The following is a 19632-nucleotide window of genomic DNA, read 5'->3' on the forward strand; positions in this document are numbered from 1 at the left end:
ATTAACCATAAATAATATCATGACGCAGATTCCACTTAAATTATGACTTTCAGACAATTCATCCATTTAAGTGAGGTTTTTTTTAAAATCTCACTTAAAATGAATTTGCGATCTCCACGTCATTTGCGGGCACGCGGTGAATTTTGTACGCTTAGTCGCAGTCTACGCGGAGCTCTTTTTTTTCGCTGCACACAGAAAACCTGGTGCAGCCCTTGTGCGATTCTGACTGCAGCCGCCTATGCAGTTGAGACGCAGTGGTACAGTGTAGGCACGCATACAAACATCTGCTGACGTGCACACAACTATCATCACCGAGTCATAGTCGTCAGCGTTGTGTATTTAAGCGTCATTAAGTGACGTCAGTGATCAGGCACACGTGTCATAAGCGGTCTTAGTTTACGTAAGGACTTAGTGGAGCGTACGGAGCTCCAGGCAGCTCAACGCGCGGTGCCACGAATTACGACACGCTCGATGGGCGCCTCGCAAACGGCGTCACTTTATCCGCTAAGCCAATAAATGCGTTCCCGTGTCTCCGAGGTGTTTTCTCTGATTGGCTTCTGCCGGTAAGCTCTTTTCTCCGACAAGGGACCTTCTCTTAAGGTGGTCTTAGTGATAACCATAAGCTTGGTGTACGTATGCAAGCCGCACTCTCCTTTTCGTGATGTTTTTATATTACAAGCCAACGACGTCGAAAGCCTGATTTCTCTAAGTTCGCCCGACATTCAACTGCCTGTTGCGGGACTGTCCAGGTGTCGCAGTGGCAAGAGAGAAACATGGCATACCTGACGTAGTCATCAGTTGAGCGTAGACTGCAACACCCCCCTCAGGCTGACGCTCGTCGGCTCGTAGTTCGCCGACGAGAGTCAGCCTGAGGTCGGCTTAACCGAATGATTATGAACATATTATATATGTTATTTTCTGGTTATCCGTTTGTTTTAATGTCCCGCCATTGTTCCCCATCTTTGCTTAGGACGCTGAGTCATCCTTTATATTAATGTTCATTCTCTATCTCTCTCTCTCTTTCTCTCTGTTATCATTCATTCTGATATGCGGACGCAGCAGCAAGACGGCGCCAGTTTACAATGACATCATAATTATCGATGTCATAATGGCGTCTTCAAGGTCGGCTTACAAGGGTTGAGACCTTCTTAGCGGCCTTTCTTATTTTAGTGCTGTCTTCACTAGTATCTATTTGTTTATCTCAACATCACGGGCGAGGAAATTGAGACCAATGTCGCATGTCTTTTTTTTTCATCTCTGTACATTTATGGGGCTTTAAGTCATGCCCTTTAATTTTTATTCCACAGCACCACGCGGTACTAATGTCGTTTTCCACGTGGTTTCCTGGTAGGGCGGGGCTTTTCTGTTTCTTTTTTGTCAGTCGCATAACTTGCTTTTCGTAGCTTTCGGACAATCATTCGGGGTTGGAAAGATGACATCGCATCCTCGTCAGTTTCCTTTACCAGGTTGGCTCTGACAACCCTTTTTTATTGTCATATAACGTCTCTACGCTGCGTATATGACATACCTCTAGTTTTCAACGATTTGCGTTTTATTTTGCGCTGGAGAATTAACAGCTCAGCTTCACGCATTAGCGTAGCCTAGAGAGACGTTGACAAATAGAGTAGTATTCGCGGAATACTAATACGAAGTTCTTTGTTTTGCACCTTTGATATTGTAATTCATTGTAACAGCGACATTGCCACGCCCGTGGTCTTGATGACCAATCTTCAAAGTCTGGCAAACACGCTACTTCCTTATGAATTACGACGAAAAGCTGAACAGTTAACAAGGCTAAGATTGCGTACAGCGTTCCCGCGTTTGCATTACTGCTCAGAAGGGTCTTATGTGGGCTATTGGGATCCGGCTGGGATAATCGCTGCGCAAGTGTGCGCTAGTCTTCAAGCGTCCACTATTGCTCATATTGATAACTGTGGTTGATTGAATTACGTGCCCACATTTGCTGTAGGCTCCCAGTGGACCCCGCAAACAGACGAACTGTTAGCTTCCCGGATGCTAGCCGCGTACGCGTAGATGGATACGAGCTGATGATAGTTCCATGAAAGGATATATATTGCGCGCGGGCGACGAGGTTTATGGGCCGTCTGTGCAGATTGCTTTACGAGGGCAGCTCAAGTGTGAGTAAGGATACGGAAATATTGTATAAATATACCAAAAGGGTTAGCTCTTACTGCATGATTCGAAGTAAGGGGGGGAGGGGGGGCAGGCGGATGACCCAACTGGATGAGAACAGCCAACTTCTATATTAAGCTTGTCTAGACAGATGAAAGTCAGTATGAAAGTGAGGGGAGAAGATCTGTAAACAATGGCGCAAATCATTAATGTTCGCACTGAAGCACTGTTTAAGCTGCAAGGGTGCATTGGTGCTCAGTTTTAAAGGAACACTTTAAGAGGAAAAAACTCACAAGGTCCCTTAAGAATTCGCCTAAGACAACTCGAAAACGAAAGCCATGTTCCTTTTTTCTTCCCAGTCGATGTATTAATCCTCCCCCGCCCACCTCGAAAGCTTTCTGCACCTAACGTGGTTTTGCATTGCCTCCAGGATCGGAAGCATCGCGAGCTTTCTGCACTTCGCCTGGTTTTGCACTGCCTCCAAGATCGGCCCGACGAGGACATGTGATGACGTCATCACGTGACGACTCGCTATGTGACGTCACGACAGTGTCACAAATTTTGGCGTTCTGTGACGTCATTATCATAACGTGACGATGATTGTTTTCACCACTCCTGCTGACGCCGCCGACTGTCAATTTTCGCGTTTGATGACGCATTCCAAGTCCCTCGCCTTAGTAAATTGAACTACATGCGTACACATACTGTAGCCCATCTGCACTACCATAAAGAGCCACTGATAGAGGTCCAAAAATGGAGTGGTTGGCCACACCACCTTGACGTTTCCGGAGCTGATTGCCGCGACGTCGTAGACCTTAACTATGCCTGCACCGCGTTGTTCATGGTACATGCTGAACTCCATCATCTGCGAGAAAATTTTAACGCGATGGCGTTAAAGAGCTCGTTCCGCAGAAGTTCCGATGTCGGCTGTCGTTGGTTGGGAGCGAAAAATCAGTGTTGTGCGTGACCGAAAAATCATAAAGATGCAAATAAAATAATAAAAATCTTCGGTTCCAGTGAGAATCGAACCAAGGCCTTCTGCATGAAAAACAGGTGTTCTACCACAGAGCCATGCGATAGCTTAAATCCGCTTCGAAAAAAAAAACACATATGGATGTCATGTAGTGGGAGGAGTCTCCTTAACGAATGTAATATTGCGCGGCACAATCGTAGAATCGCGCCAGGCGTCAAAACATGTGAAGTGCGCAACGAGCGGGTATTTTAAAGGCCCACACATTACAATGCGCTCAGGCATATTCAGTCATCATCATCAGCAAAAGCATCAACAAAGTGAGCAGTTGCGTAGGTTCGCGTGTTGCCTTATACGGACGCGTAGTGGGCCCATCGCTGATTCGCAAAAGGAATAATTATGGCGTTGTGGGCATTTCGCAACTGCACTTGCAGTATGCATTCTAGGATAGTTTGAAACGGCCAATATTACGCGCCCAGACGTTCGTTTCCTTACGGCACGGTTGAGGCATCCACCGAGAACCGAAGCCAGGGTAGAAATTTAGAAGGCGGTGCGCACGAGACCCGATTACGCTATCGCGTTCTACTCTTGAAGGCGAAGCTCAAGCGTCCTCAAAGTTTTTTACTGTTGCACGACAGCCAACTGCACGAAAATGCATTAAACCTTGCGACATCACACTGACGTATCGACGCAGGAGTTTCGGCGCGAAGCAAGTGTTCGCCTTCATTTTCTCTTCTGTTATTCATCCTCTTAGTGCAAAATTAATAAAAGCAAAAGTCTTGAAATAATTTATCAGCGCAAGCTTATTTATTGTTTTGCTTTGAGAGTGTGCCTTTGAGCTTTCAGGCAGGCCGAGCTGTTTGCAAAATTAGTTTTCGATGATATGAAGGGCAGGCTAATTACGCGGAGCAGATGGCCGTCCGGCAGCTCGTGTTCTTCTAATTAAATCTCCAAAGTTGAGAAGAACGTTTTTTTTACAGAAAGATAGAAACATATAGCGCGGTCCTGACGGCGGTTAGTACGGGTCCCGTGGTACAGAAGCAGATACGGGATTAATGAACTAACGCTTTTTTGACAACGAAAGCGAAACGACGTGAACCGCCTCACAAATCGCAGAAGTTAACAACCACTCAATACAACTTTTTTTTTTCAGAATCTAAACAAAAACTTATACAGCTGCGTGTCACCGTATATCCATAATTCTGCGCAAGGTCACATGTAAAAAGCATTTGAAGCATTATCATATGACAATCCGGCATTCTCAGGTTCAGTGTCTAGTTTAGAGAATTATAAAGCTGTCTGATGAGACAGTCGGTGTCAGCAGATGCGTATGACGTTTCAGCGAACACAGTTTAAATAACTTTAAGAACAATGTGATAAAAATAAAACAAACTTCTATTTTTTTTATAGGTGACAGACACGTGCTGACATTCGTAGGCGGCAGAAGCTTTGCGATGATCGCTGAATCTTTCTGATAAACTGAGTTTCACTAAGTACCTTCTCGAATAACTTCTTCGGAGACCGCGTGTAACTTGCGGAGTCGTCTTCGCGAGCGCTTGACGTGGCCGGTTAAGATACAAGTTCTTTGAACTACGCAGGCGCGAGCTGAGGTTCTTCAGTAGACGGCACGATGCATCGGATGCAATGCAACAACAGGATGAATAATTAGTTGGTCAACCTGAGAGAATGTGTAATGAATAATTAATGTGGATTAACGTCGCGAACAACATTGATTCCGTGAAAGACATCGGAGGGCTACGGATTAATTTCCATGATCTAGGCTCCTTCAAGGTGCACTAAATCTGGGTACGCCACTGATTCTGCATTCCCGTTCAAATGAAATGCGCCCGCCTCCGCTGGGAAGTCGATCCCGCGCCCTTGTGCTCGGCCAGCAGTGAAACACAGCCACTGAGTCTGAGTTAGTTTCACGCGGAAGATGCGCGCGAAACTAACTCAGACATCTTTATTAAAGCGTGTAGGAAGTCCGGCACGTCATATTCGGCTTATGCGCATATCCCGTGGGAGTGACGGGATCTGGAGGTTATACTTAAGTGCGATCGCGCTGAAGCGTCGTGGCACGGACACTGGATTATACTTTCATACATGGATTCCCCCAGGTAATTACGCGTTTATTTTGGCAGCGTGCCGTCATATCTCGTTCTAAAGTTTCGCTCTTTCCGATTCGTTTGTAACCTCTTACGTACAATGGCATCGTGGCATGCAGGCTCCTCGTGCCTGATTCATTATCTCCGTATGCCGCTTTGCTCCTTACACTCGTCTTTTTAATATATAATTAATTAATCAATTACGCAGTTGATTAGCTAAATAAATAAATATATAAATAAATGACTCACAGTATTCTCTTACACAAACTTGTCTTGAATGACAGGTAGGAACGAAGGAGGAAAGCAGATAGGCACATGGCAGGGAGGTGAACCAGAAAAGCTTCGCTACCTGGGTATTAGGGAAAGGGAATAGAAAGGTGTGTGAGAGAGAGAGGGGGAAGGAAGAACATAATATCTGCCTGACAGAGGCCCTTCCATTCATACACTCTTTCCCTTACCCTCACTCCCATACTTTCTCTCATCTCAATTATGCGTAACTTAATTACCGGTGCTTCTTAGAAACGTCTGCGCATGCAGCGTATCAAGAACACTGAAAAGTACCGTCACGTTATTTGCATAATCATGAAAGTGCATACTGTAAAAATAATCTTAGCTAGCACGTTTAATAAACGTCCTAGCAATCGAAAACGGTCAGTAGTATTCTGCTGTTGCATATTATAATATATATACTCCTCGTATTATGGCTGGATAATAATAACACTTACAAGCTCGTTCTAACACAGATAAGCGCGACAATGTACATAAAAAAGAAACGACTCTTACTCGTTTCAACCAACGTACAAATAAAAATCACGGATAAGCCGTTGAAGTACAATAAACTGGAAAACGAATCAGTATAGTTTGTGCAGTGGACTGGAACATTTTTCACTGGGGCCAGAAGTAAACCATGCACTACCGCAAAATCCTTCCAGAAGCTCTAGCCCTTCAGTGGCAGGCGCAATTGAAAACTGCTGTTAGGAGACAGTGAACGATCATTTATTGTTTTTTTTTTTCTCCAGATTTGGCCATTTCTCGACAAATCCGCTTAACTCGTGGAAATGGTGTGCGGAGGAATGACGTTATATTGAAAAAATCTAGGTGGTTGGATATGCGAAAAGCTGGGGAAAAGTTCTAGTTCCACGTTGTCGCTTGACAAGTAAAGTACTGCTAAGCTTTTAGAGGGCACAACTATAGGCACTGGAAAGTGCGTGGTTTTGTAGATTCGATATGTCGCAATACAAATACACAGCAACTTGCGCGAATGGTGTCCCGAAGGCAGGGTGCGCCAATAAAGTTTTTAAACGAAGATTTTATAACTCACAGATGTCGGCGGCGGCGTCCTACGCGAAAGACCCGACGCTGGCGAGCGTACAGCAATGCGGCGCTCGAGGGCGCCCGCCACATGCGAATCTGTGTGCGCCGTTTTCCTGTAGTTGATGCTCTCTCGACCGTGAGCTTGTCGGCGATCAGCCGTTTCTGATATGGCAATCTGATCTTTCATCGAGATCACTTGTCATTTATCGTTGCCACATTTCATTGTTGCCCGGATACGAACGCGTGGCCGTCGTTGTTGCCTTTAGCAACTGAAGTGTTGTGCTGCTAAGCACGTGGATGGAGGTCCGATTCCCGGCAGGGAGGAAGGAAGCAGTTAGGAGGGGGCATTGCGCGATGCGAAAGAAAGAAAGAAAGAAAAGGAAGACAAGGAAGAAGAAAAGAAGAAGAAAGGAAAAAAGAAAGAAAAAAGAATGAAAGAAAGGAATCAAGAAGAAGGAAGGAAAAAAGAAGAAAGAAGAAGAAAGAAGAAAGAAGGAAAGAAAGGAAAAGGAAGAAGAAAGGAAAAAGAAAGAAAGAAAGAATGAAAGAAAGAAAGAAAGAAGAAGAAAAGGAGAAGAAAGAAAGAAAGAAGAAGAAGGAAGGAAAAAAGAATGAAAGAAAGAAAGAAAGGAAGAAGGAAGAAAAAAAAAGAAAGAAAGAAGAAAGAAAAAGGAAGGAAGGAAGAAAGAAAAAAGAAGAAAGAAAAAGAAAAAGAAAGAAAGAAGGAAAGAAAAAAGAAAGAATAAATAAAGAAAAAGAAATAAGAAGAAGGAAGAAGAAAAAGAAAGGAAAAAGAAAGAAAGAAAGAAAGAAAGAAGAAAAAAGAAAGAAAGAAGAAAGAAAGGAAGAAAAGAAAAAGAAAGAAAGGAAGAAAGAAAGAAGGAAAAAGAAGAAAAGGAAGAAAGAAGAAAGAAGAAAGAAGGAAGGAAAGAAGAAAGAATGAAAGAAAGAAAAAAGAAGAAGGAAAAAAGAAAGAAAGAAGAAGGAAGGAAGAAAAGGAAAAAAGAAAGAAGAAGAAAGAAAGAAGAAAGGAAGAAAAGGAAAAAGAAAGAAAGAAGAAAGGAAAGAAAGAAAGAAAGAAAAGGAAAAAGAAGAAAGAAAGAAGAAAGAAAGAAAGAAAAGAAGGAAAGAAGAAGGAAGGAAAAAAGAAAGAAAGAAAGAAAGAAAGAAAGAAAGAAGAAAGAAAAAGAAGAAAGCAAGAAAGAAAGAAGGAAGGAAAAAAGAAAAAAGAAGAAAGAAGAAGGAAAAAGAAAGAAAAAAAGAAGAAGAAAGAAGAAAGGAGAAGAAAAGAAAGAAAGAAAGAAAAAAGAAAGAAAGAAAGGAAGGAGGAAAAAGAAGAAGAAGAAGGAAAAGAAAGAAAGAAACAAGAAGAAATGAAAGAAAGAAGAAGAAGGGAAGAGAAAGAAAGAAAGAACGAAATAAAGAAAGAAAGGAACGAAAGAAGAAAGAAGGAAAGAAGAAAGAAAGAAAGAAAGAAAAGAAAGAAAGAAAGAAAGAAAGAATGAAAAAAGAAAGAAAGAAAGAAAGGAAGAAGGAAGGAAAAAAGAAAAAAGAAAGAAAGAAGAAGAAAGAATGAAAGAAAGAAAGAAAGAAGAAGAAGGAAGAAAGAAAGAAAGAATGAAAGAAGAAGGAAGAAGGAAGAAGAAAGAAAGAAAGAAAGGAAGAAGAAGAAAGAGAAAAAAGAAAGAAGAAGAGAAGAAGAAAAAGAAAGAAAGAAAGGAAAAAAAGAAGGAAGAAAGAAGAGGAAAGAAGAAAAAAGAAGAAAGAAAAAAGAAAGAAAGAATGAAAGAAAGAAAAGAAGAAGGAAGAAGGAAGAAAGAAAGAAAGAAGAAGGAAGAAAGAAAGAAAGAAAAAGAAGGAAGGAAAGAAAGAAAGAAAGAAAGGAAGAAGGAAAAAGAAAAAGAAAGAAAGAAAGAAAGAAGAAAAGGAAGAAGAAAAGAAAGAAGAAAGGAAAAAAGAAAGAAAGAAAGAAAGAAAGAAAGAAAGGAAGAAGGAAGGAAAAAAGAAAGAAAGAAAGAAAGAAAGAAAAGAAAGAAAGGAAGAAGGAAGGAAAGAAAGAAAGAAAGCAAGAAAGGAAGAAAGGAAGAAAAAAGAAAGAAAGAAAGAAAGGAAGAAGGAAGGAAAAAAGAAGAAAGAAAGAAAGAAAGAAAAGAAGGAAAAAAGAAAGAAAGAAAGAAATAATGAAAGAAAGGAAGAAGGAAGGAAACAGAAAGAAAGAAAGAAGAAAGGAAGAAGGAAGAAAAAAAGAAAGAAAGAAAGAACGAATGAATGAACGAAAGAAAGGAAGAAGGAAGAAAGAAAGAAAGAAAGAAAGAAGGAAGGAAAAAAGAAAGAAAGAAAGAAAGAAGGAAGGAAGGAAAAAAGAATGAAAGAAAGAAAGAAAGGAAGAAGGAAAGGAAAAAAGAAAGAAGGAAGAAAGAATGAAAGAAAGAAAGAAAGGAAGAAGGAAGGAAAAAGAAAGAAAGAAAGAAAGTAAGGAAGGAGAAGGAAGGAAAAAAGAAAGAAAGAAAGAAAGAAAGGAAGAAGGAAGGAAAAAAGAAAGAAAGAAAGAAAGAAAGGAAGAATGAAGGAAAAAAGAAAGAAAGAAAGAAGAAAAGGAAGAAGAAAAGAAGAAAGGAAGAAAGAAAGAATGAAAGAAGGAAGAAGGAAGAAAAAAGAATAAAGAAAGAAGAAAGAAGAAAGGAAGAAGAAAGAAAGAAAGAAAGAAAGAATGAAAGAAAGAAAGAAAAAGAAGGAAGAAAGAAAAGAAAAAAGAAAGAAAGAAAGAAAGGAAAAAGAAGGAAGGAAAAAAGAAAGAAGGAAAAAGAAGAGAAGGAAAAAAGAAAGAAAGAAAAAGAAGGAAAGAAAGAAAGAAAGAAGAAGAAGGAAAAAGAAAGAAAGAATGAAAGAAAGAAAAGAAAGAAAAAAGAAGAAGGAAGAAAAAGAAAGAAAGAATGAGAAAAGAAAAAAGAAAGAAAGAAAGGAAGAAAAGGAAGAAAGAATGAAGAAAGAAAGAAAGAAAGGAAAAAGGAAAAAGGAAAAAGAAGAAAGAAGAAAAAGATAAAGAAAGAAAGAAAGAAAGGAAGAAGGAAGGAAAAAGAAAGAAAGAAAGAAAGAAGAAGAAAGAAAAAAAAAGAAAAAAGAAAGAAAGAATGAAGAAAGAAAGAAAGGAAGAAGGAAAAGAAAGAAAGAAAAAGAAGGAAAGAAAGAAAGAAGAAAGAAAAGAAAGAAGGAAGAAAAAGAATGAAAGAAAGAAAGAAAGAAGGAAGGAAGGAAGGAAAAAGAAAGAAAGAAAGGAAGGAAAGAAAGAAAGAAAGAAAGAAAGAAGAAGAAGGGAAAAAGAAAGAAAGAAAGAAAAGGAAGAGAAGGAAGGAAAAAAGAAAGAAAGAAAGAAAAGAAAGGAAGAAGAAAGAAAGAAAGAAAGAAAAAGAAGGAAGGAAAAAAGAAAAAAGGAAAGAAGAAGAAGAAAGAAAGAAAAAAGAATAATGAAAGGAAAGAAAGAAAGGAAGAAGAAAGAAAGAAAGAAAGAAAGAAGAAAGAAGGAAGGAAAAAAGAAAGAAAGAAAAAGAAAGAAGAAGAAGAAGAAAAAGAAGAAAGAAAGAAAGAAAGAAAGAAAGAAAGAAGAAAAAAGAAAGAATGAAAGAAAGAAGAAAGAAGAAAGAAGGAAGGAAAAAAGAAGAAGGAAAAGAAAGAAAAGAAAGAAGAAAGAAGGAAGGAAAAAAGAAAAGAAAGAAAGAAAGAGAAAAGAAAGAAAAAAGAAAGAAAGAAAGAAGAAAGGAAGAAGAAAGGAAGGAAGAATAAGAAAGAAGAAAAGAAAGAAAGAAAAGAACAGAAAGAAAGAAGAAGAAGAAAGAAAGGAAAAAAAAGAAAGAAAGAAAGAAGAAAGGAAGGAAAGAAAGAAAGAAGAAAAGGAAGAAAGAAAGAAAAAAAGAAAAGAAAGAAAGAAAGAAAGAAAGAAGAAAAGAAGGAGGAAGAATGAAGAAAGAAGAAGAAAGAAGGAAGAAGGAAGGAAAAAAGAAAGAAAGAAAGAAAGAAAGAAGAAAGAAAGAAAGGAAGAAGGAAGAAAAAGAAAGAAAGAATGAAAAAGAAAGAAGGAAGAAGGAAGGAAGAAGAAAGAAAGAAAGAAAGGAAAGAAAGAAGAGAAGGAAAAGAAAGAAAGAAGAAGAAAAGAAAGAAAAGAAAGAAAGAAAGAAAGAAGAAGAAAAGAAAGGAAGAAAGGAAAGAAAGAAAAAGAAGAAAGAAAGAAAGAAAGAAAGAAAGAAGAAGGAAGGAAAAAGAAAGAAAGAAGAAGAAAGAAAGAAGAAAAGAGAAAAAGAAGAAGAAGAAAAGAAAAAGAAAGAAAGAAAGAAAGAAAGAAGAAAGAAAGAAGAAAAAGAAAAGAAAGGAAAGAAGAAAGAAGAAAGGAAAGAAGAAAGAAAGAAAGAGAAAAAGAAAGAAAGAAAGGAAAGAAGAAAGAAAGAAAGAAAGAAAAAGAATGAAAGAAAGAAAGAAAGAAGAAAGAGGAAGAAAGAAAGAAGAAAAGAAGAAAGAAAGAAAGAAAATAAGAGAAGGAAGAAGAAAAGAAAGAAAGAAAATGAAAGAAAGAAAGAAAGAAGGAAAGAAGAAAGAAAGAAGAAGAAAGAAGAAAGAAGAAGAAAAAAGAAAGAAAGAAAAGAAGAAAGGAAGAAGAAAAGAAGAAAGGAAAAAAGAAAGAAAGAAAGAAGAAAGAAAGAAGAAAGAGGAAGAAAAAAGAAAGAAAGAAAGAAGAAAGAGAAGAAAAGAAAGAAGAAAGAAGAAGAAAAAGAGAAAGAAAGAAAGAAAGAAAGAAAGAAAGAAAGGAAGAAAAGGAAGAAAAGAAAGAAGAAAAAAAAGAAAGAAAGAAAGAAAGAAGAAAAGAAGAGAAAGAAAAGAAGAAAGAAGAAAGAAGAAAGAATGAAAGAAAGAAAGAAAGGAAGAAGGAAAAAGGAAAAAAAAGAAAGAAAGAAAGAAAGAAAAAGAAGAAAGAAAGAAAGAAAGAAGGAAGAAGAAGAAAAAAGAAGAAAAGGAAGAAGAAAAGAAGAAGAAAGGAAAAAGAAAGAAAGAAAGAAGAAGAAAGAAGAGAAAGGAAGAAGGAAGGAAAAAAAATGAAAGAGAAGAAAGAAAGAAAAGAAAGAAAGAAGAAGAAAAGAAAGAAAGAGAGGAAGGAAAAAAGAAAGAAAGAAGAATGAAAGAAGAAGAAAGAAAGAGAAGAAGGAAGAAGAAAGAAAGAGAAAGAAGAAAGAAAGAAAGAAAGAAGAAGAAAAGGAAAAGAAAGAAGAAGAAGGAAAAAGAACAAGAATGAAAGAAAGAAAAAGAAAGGAAAAGGAAGAAAAAAAGAAAGAAAGAAAGAAAGAAGAAGAAAGAAAGAAAGGAAGAAGGAAGGAAGAAAGAAAGAAAGAAAGAATGAAAGAAAGAAAGAAGAAGAAGGAAGGAAAAAGAAAGAAAGAAAGAATGAAAGAAAGAAAGAAAGAAGAAGAGAAGGAAAGGGAAGAAAGAAAGAAAGAAAGAAAGAAGGAAGGAAAAAGAAAAGAAAGAAAGAAGAAAGAAGGAAGAAGAAAGAAAGAAGAAAGAAAAAAGAAAGAAAGAAAGAAAGAAGAAAAGGAAGAAGAAAAGAAAGAAGAAAGGAAAACAGAAAGAAAGAATAAAGAAAGGAAGAAAGGAAGAAGGAAAAAGAAAGAAAGAATGAAAGAAAGAAGAAAGAAGAAGGAAGGAAAAAAGAAAGAAAAGAAGAAGAAAAGAAGAAGAAAGAAGAAGAAAGAAAAAGAAAGAAAGAAAGAAGAAAGAAAGAAAAAGAGAGAAAGAAAGAAAGAATGAAAGAAGAAGAAAGGAAGAAGAAGGAAAAAAAGAGAAGAAAGAAGAAAAGAAGAAAGAAAGGAGAAGAAAAAAAAGAAAGAAAGAAAGAAAGAAAAAGGAAGGAAAGAAAGAGAAAGAAAAAAGAAAGAAGAAAGAAAGAAGAAAAGGAAGAAGAAAAGAAAGAAGAAAGGAAAACAGAAAGAAGATGAAAGAAAGAAAGAAAGGAAGAGGAAGAATGAAAGAAAGAAAGAAAGGAAGAAGGAAGAAAAAGAAAGAAAGAAAGAATGAAAGAATGAAAGAAAAGAAAAGAAAGGAAGAAGAAGGAAAAATGAAAGAAAGAAAGATGAAAAAGAAAGAAAGAAAAGGAAGAGAAAGAAGAAAACGAAAAAAGAAAGAAGAAAGAAGAAGAAAGGAAGAAGAAAAGAAGAGAAGAAAGAATGAAGAAAAAAGAAGAAGAAGAAAAAAAGAAAGAAAGAAAAAGAAAGAAAAAGAAAAAAGGAAGAAGAATGAAAAGAAGAAAGAAGAAGGAAGAAAAAGAAAGAAAGAAAATGAAAGAAAGAAAGAAAGGAAGAAAGAAAAAAGAAAGAAAGGAAAGGAAGAAAAAGAAAGAAAAAAGAAAGAAGAAAGAAAGAAGAAAAGAAAAAGAAAGAAAAGAAAGAAAGAAAAGAAAGAAAGAGAAAGAAAGAAGAATGAAAGAAAAAGAAGAAAGGAAAAAAGAAAGAAAGAAAGAATGAAAGAAAGAAAGAAAGAAAGAAGAAAGGGAAGAAGGAAAGAAAGAAGAAACGAAAAAAGAAAGAAAGAAAGAAAGAAAGAAGAAAAGGAAGAAGAAAAGAAAGAAGAAAGGAAAAAAGAAAGAAAGAAAGAAAGAAAGAAAGAAAGAAAGAAAGAAAGAAAGAAAGAAAGAAAGAAAGAAAGAAAGAAAGAAAGAAAGAAAGAAAGAAAAGTAGTACGTCAGGCACGCAGACGCAATGCTTCGCTTGCCCCCATCTCCCCGATAGGCGAGGGCTCCTAAATGTTTTTGTCTCTCTCTATTTTTCTCTCCGCAGCCAAGTGCTCCTAAAACATGTTGAATAGAATCGGCTGGCGAAAACAACACTGTATCTTGTATCTGCACATCGTTTACACGAGTGTTTTGAAGTCAAGCGTATAATAACGACGCGACGAAGTTTGTAGAGACATCACGGCGCAAATTGGATGCGTAGGATTTTAACACGATGAGAGCTCGAGTGCTGATGAGAGCACTGAGGTATGCTGGAACATCCGCTTTGATCGTCGAAGAGCGCTCTTCAATAGATGCACGAAAATCCGCGCCGGTGGAATCGCGCACGTGGAGCTGTAAGGAGAAATGGTGGGACAGACGAGATTTCGCACAAAGGCAGCACGCACTCTTTCGCGCGATAGCTCGTGCATAAGCCGCGTGTGAAGAGCTCATCTAAATATGCGCGCTCGTCGTTTGCAAAACAGCCTCCTCGATTCCTGACTTCTCGACCATAAAAAAAAAACAAGGCTAGTAAACAAGCCCTATTCATCCACGCCATCAGAGACGTTAATGGCGATGTTATACCTCAGTTTGTTTACTTTCGACTGAAGTCCACACTCGTTGCATGAAGTTTCTTCAGTTTGACGCTCAATATCATTCACGTGTCTTCACAAATACGGGTTGAAAAAGCCGGTTTTATAGTTCCAACGCTTCCACTCACGTACTACAGTAGTAGTCTACTAAGAGTGAAGAGCTGGATGAATGTAATAGTTGAGTACTGTAAAGAAAAGAAATTACAGATTCGTATGTCCGTGGTAGTTTCTGTGATAACTTGTTTGATGCCGTGCCTTCGTCGCCTCGTTTGACTGTCTGCAATGTTATTAAAGGTATAAGACAACTAGTACGTCAGGGCAAGCTTTTGTGCGAGAGTATTTCGTGGGGAAAGTCTCTGCGCGTTTAAAAGTTGGATGTCGCTTGAACTTCGCCTCAAGAGTAGAACGCGATAGCGTAATCGGGCCCCGTTCGCGTCGCCTTCTCAATCGGCAGCCTCGCTTCGCCTCTCGGTGGACATCCTCAGCCATGCCCTATGGAAAGGAACGTCTGTGCGAGTAACTTTGGCCGTTTAAAACTATCCTAGAATGCGTACTGCAAGTACAGTTGCGAAGTGACCACTGCATATTTCTTCGTTTTGTGAATCAGCGAAGTACCCACTACGCGTCCGTAAGGCAATACGCGAGCCCACGCAGCTGTTCACTTTGTTGATGCTTTTGCTGATGATGATTAAATATGTCTGAGCGCTTTGCAATGGATGGGCCTTTAAACCCCTCACTCATTGTGGAATTCACATGTCTTGAGGCCTGGCGCGATTCTACGCTTGTGCCACGCAACATTACATTCGTTAAGGAGACTCCACGCATTACATGACATTAGTATAGGGTTTTTGTCGGAGGCAGTTATACAAGTATGACTGTTCATCTCAAGGATAATTATGAAGAACTTAACATCAGACCGGGCGGGTTCCCATCTTGGTCAGGTGCTCATCCTTGCCAGCCTCTACGTACGACAGATTTTGTAGGACATTTCCTGTTTTTTCTAAACTTGTACACTTCATGTATTAGCCTTTGAATGGTTGTCTAGTAGTGCTTGTGCGATTATAGTCTCTGAGTGAATGCAACACTACGTCATAACGTTTGTGATCATTTTAATTATGCATTGTAATAAATACCATGAAAGAATGAAAGAAAGAAAAATGGAGTGGCTCTGTGGCGGAACACATGCTTGCCGCGCAGAAGTCCTGGGTTCGGTTAGCACTAGAACCTATATTTTTTATTATTTATTTATTTGCATCTACTTCGAATTATCGCTCACCGGCGCCGGAATTTCTGCGAAACGAGCTTTTGAAAGCTATCACCTTAATAGATTATTTGAACTTTTCAGACAGCGCTAACAAGTGTAAGAAAAGAAAGTCAGGGATGTGTTTTCTGTATCTGCAGAGGATTTAAATTAATCTAGTTGGCAGATACGTTTTTTCTCTATTTTGTTCGCAAAAGGAATGAAATTGTAGATGTTATAGCATGTATAGACGCAGCATATATAAGCAAGAAATATCTATATGGGAGAACCAAGAAACGTGTTTTGATACGAATGCCCGTGAAGCATATTACCTGCTAAGATTTATCCCGTGTCGAAATGCTACATTGTTGCCTCAGAAAACCACAGCGGCATTGAGAAACGCAACAGCATGGTCTATGCTTACGCGTTATATAGTGTAACACTGACGTTGTTCTTACAAAATGCGGCAAACGTCGGTCATCACAGAGAAAAGCGTCAGCAAGCTATTTGTGCAAGAAGTATTAAAAGTTATCTTTTGTGGCTTCACTTCGTTACTTCGCAAGCTTTCGCTCATTAATCTTCCTCACTCATAGATTTTCATTTAATTTAAAGGGGTATACTGACGCCAATTTTCAAGGCTGAGTTTACTCGGTCATACAAATCTCCTGTATACAGAGACGGCTCTGAGTAAGTATGAAGCTAAGTGAATGCTGATATTTCATTTTGACATAAAAGTAAGTTTTGGCGTGGCTCACCTACTGACATCGCCACTAGCGTGACGTCAGGCTACAGTGTCAATTTTCGTGACTTCACGCGCCAGTGTGACCAGTTGTGATTACGTCAGATACCAAAATATTCAAAATGGCCACTTGTGCGTCACCAACGTAGCCATGGAGTGGAGCGGCCGTGGAAACGTCACGATATCTTGAGCAAGCACATAACGAGAAGCTCATACCTGTCGTGACGTCAGGGTACAGTAAGGACCAAGACTGGCTTTTAAAAACATATTGTAATGGATTTTCTAGGGTGCGTTCACGCATACCAGCACATTTTCTGGGCTATTGAGGGCTTGGCCTTTCATTTGACGCAAGCAAACGACAACTAAAGATTTTCGTGTCGGTACCACTTCAAAGGTAACACGGATAAGAGGGAACGAATGTCTTCAGTCTCGCCACACAATCGCTAATTTAAACGTAACCTTTTACGAAACATCACCGCTTGCTTATTCGTGCATTTTGTTTCCCCTCTCTCCTGTTCCTTGTTTCTCAGTTAACCGTACCTCTTGCAATCTGAGAGTTAACCTTGCCTTATTCGAAGTACTTGCGCTTGCGTGCGAGTTTGCGTGCGTGTTAGTGTGTGTGCGCGTGCGTGTGAGTGAGTGTGGGAAAACAAACGCAACAGTGTTTATTCCTATTTTTTTCTAGCTATTTTTAGAATCTTACTGTAGGCACCTGTACATATGCTGGACAAATTATCATTAGCTGACCTAGAACCGTCATGTTGTTTAATCTGACGAGGGTCCCATAGTATTAATTAGGACGTATAGAGGGCCCGTTGAATATAGAGGGTCCCAGGTTTAATATAGACGAGGGTCCCATGGTCTTCGACTATGGGACCATCGTCTGTACATTTTTCTGTATCCCCATTTTTATGTATAATAGAATAATAAATGACTTTGACTTTGACTTTGAATCCATATTTTTAACTGGTATATCGATGACAACGTTCCACTGGAGCTTCCGTTTTATGTAACAGCAAAACCCTCTCCCGCATTCATAGCAAAAACTGTGTTTTTCTTCATTCAGTTATCGATTTCTTTCGATGGTTATCCAATATTTCGTACTGCAAGGAGGCTTGCGTCACACCCCTTTTTTATTTTTCACACTTACGTAAGTATTCGTAGAAAAGTTCAACGTACTTGCGCTACTTGAGTGGAGCGTGGGCGTGAGTGTTAACATGCCATGTGTGTGCATAAATTCGTGGAACTTATGGGCCGTGGGACGAAGTTTCTGTTTCAACTCGCCCCGTCTTATCTTGCTAAGAGTGCTTGTTCACGGATGAGAATGAAGCTAATTCGTTCTTCGTCGTCACCTCTCTCTACGGGTTGCCGGGTCGATTAATTATGGAAGCTTCACTCGAGCAGTGTTCATGCTGCTTTACAGCGCCTCCTGACTGACGCTGGGTGTAATGGAGTGTAACAGGCACAGGAATAGGTGCGGTAGTTAGAAAATTAAAAAAAAATATTACCTAAACGATTGCCACGTTCTGAAGAGCTTAAGTGGCAATTACACCGAGCGTAAAGCGATATTCACACGGGGCACAAATCCTCGGGGGATAAAGGCGAGCTCGCGAGGAGATTTCCCCGCAAATGATCCCACTCACACTGACGAGGCGAACGGAAGGGGAGACCAGTGTTACCAGACTACTCTGGTGGCCTGTACCGCCCGTTTCACCAGCTGCAGACGACCAGCTGCGGACTGGACACCCACTGCCGCTCTCTGCAGGAGCAAGTGCAACAATGTGGCCAAACAAGAGCCCGAAATTTCACTATGTCTCCCACCACCGGGAGATCGTTTGTCCTGTCGGGGAAAAGGTCCCCGTCTCCTCCGAGGAGGCGCGGAGGTGTCGCGCCCTTGAACTAATCCGTGACGTCGCGGTCACGCGATCCGCAATCCCCCCGTGTCCCCCGCGGATTTCTCCTTCGTGTGAATAGAGCGGTAAATATGAGACGTAATGACAAGAAACTGTTTTCTTTGTTTCTTTTTGTGTGCGACATATCATAAATGAAATGTAGAAAACGTAGCCCTCGCGTCGTTCATTATTCTGGAAGTGATGTTCTAACGTTCGTCGTTCAAACGTTATCTGTGTTTACCTATACTACACGCGCGCGTATAACTGCGTTGTAATAGGGGCACATCCATAGGCGTGCGCACGCGGGGGAGGCGGGGGGGGGGGGGGGGGAGTAGCCTGCCACATACCATTATTCATTTGACCTGTCCCGTCATTGCTTAAGGAGCAGGGTTATGACCACGCAGGTTTTTGAGGATAATGGGGGCCGAAGGCCCCTCATGTTGAATTCCAAGAACTGTTTTCATTCTCGTTTTTTCTTACATCGTGAAGCATGTTGTGTTTTGGACTCACCAACGGGGGAGGGGGGAGCGCTGCGATTAAGCTTTGCCCCCCCAACCCCCTAATGAGGAACTCTGCGCACGCCCATGGGCACATCATCAAGATATTATTTCTTTTTCCTAAATTCAGCGCACGTAAATAAAATTAATATGAATTTTTTTCTGCCTGCAAGTAAGCTTACCCGTTGTAACACTCTTTGCGCGGCAAAGTACCCTTTACAGGATTAATATCCCCAAAGGTTCTGGAGTACAGTTAGAGATGAGGCAGCCACACGTGGAAGAAAGGGCATTGTGAGGTAAACATGCGCCAAGCCGACTCACGCGCCGTTACCTGATGTATTCGCTTCAGAGATCATTGTGAATTCTTTATGGGTACGTGCTTCTGATTGTGTCGCGATACGAACAGAGGGGACATATTAGTTCTCTGTCTGTATTAAATTTCATGCGTGCCATTTCTCTTTCGAATAAATACCATGAAAGAAAAAAAAAAAGGTGACCCCCACGCAGAGCTTATTATTAAAGCTTACACGGAAAACGCAAACGACATCGGCGGTACTTTCAAAGAGCGCGACTTAATGGTGGCCGACGCTCCGCGTTGGCAGCCGAAGCAGGTTATATTTAACGACGGCAAAATAAAATGTACGCGTTTATTTTCCTTTTTATTATGATTTCGTTCTCCTCTCGCAGCGTTGTTGTTAACTCGTTCTAGTATGCTTTGCGCTGCGAGCTCTTGACGAATGCCGAACGACGTAAACGGCAGCAGGATGAAGTACGTGCGCCCTAATGCACAAGTTTGAATCCCGCGCTAATGTTCTCGGAACACATGAAAAAGACCGCGAAATTCTCAGTGCCCTAGATAAGTCGTTAAATGAAGCGAGGGAGCATGCGTTTGATCTCGTAGTCTATGCAAGGCGTAGTCGCGAATTTTGAAAGGACTTGTTCAGGTGAACTGTCGACGGGTTACTAAGAAGCTACGCCAAATCAGCTTATGTCAGTAAGATGTTAGTTAGAACTATTTTATAAAGACGAGTTCTGCAGAAAAAAACATTGATAACTACTGATGAGGAAGCGAGGCCACAGATTTCATTTTCGAATATCGCGTCTAGCATCCCATTAGTCGGCACGTTAGTACAACGTCGCTGATTTCAAGGTGTGTATAATGTGAGCCAGTATGCTTAAGGAAACGTTATCGAAACGTTTTTAGTTGTTCTAACCCACTTAGAGTACTCTGCAGTTGCACGCGCAAGGTAACAGGTAATATGGCGGAAAGTATCGCTGGTCAACAAAACTGAGGAGCACGTTTGCCACAGAATGACAAGAACAGCGACGGCTGCCCCGAAGATATTGAGGACGACGAGTGGTAGTACTCCTGCACTCCGCAAATGTAAACCCCCGTGAGTC

This window comes from Rhipicephalus sanguineus, unplaced genomic scaffold, assembly GCF_013339695.2.
Source record: "Rhipicephalus sanguineus isolate Rsan-2018 unplaced genomic scaffold, BIME_Rsan_1.4 Seq876, whole genome shotgun sequence".
Lineage (NCBI taxonomy): Eukaryota > Metazoa > Arthropoda > Arachnida > Ixodida > Ixodidae > Rhipicephalus > Rhipicephalus sanguineus.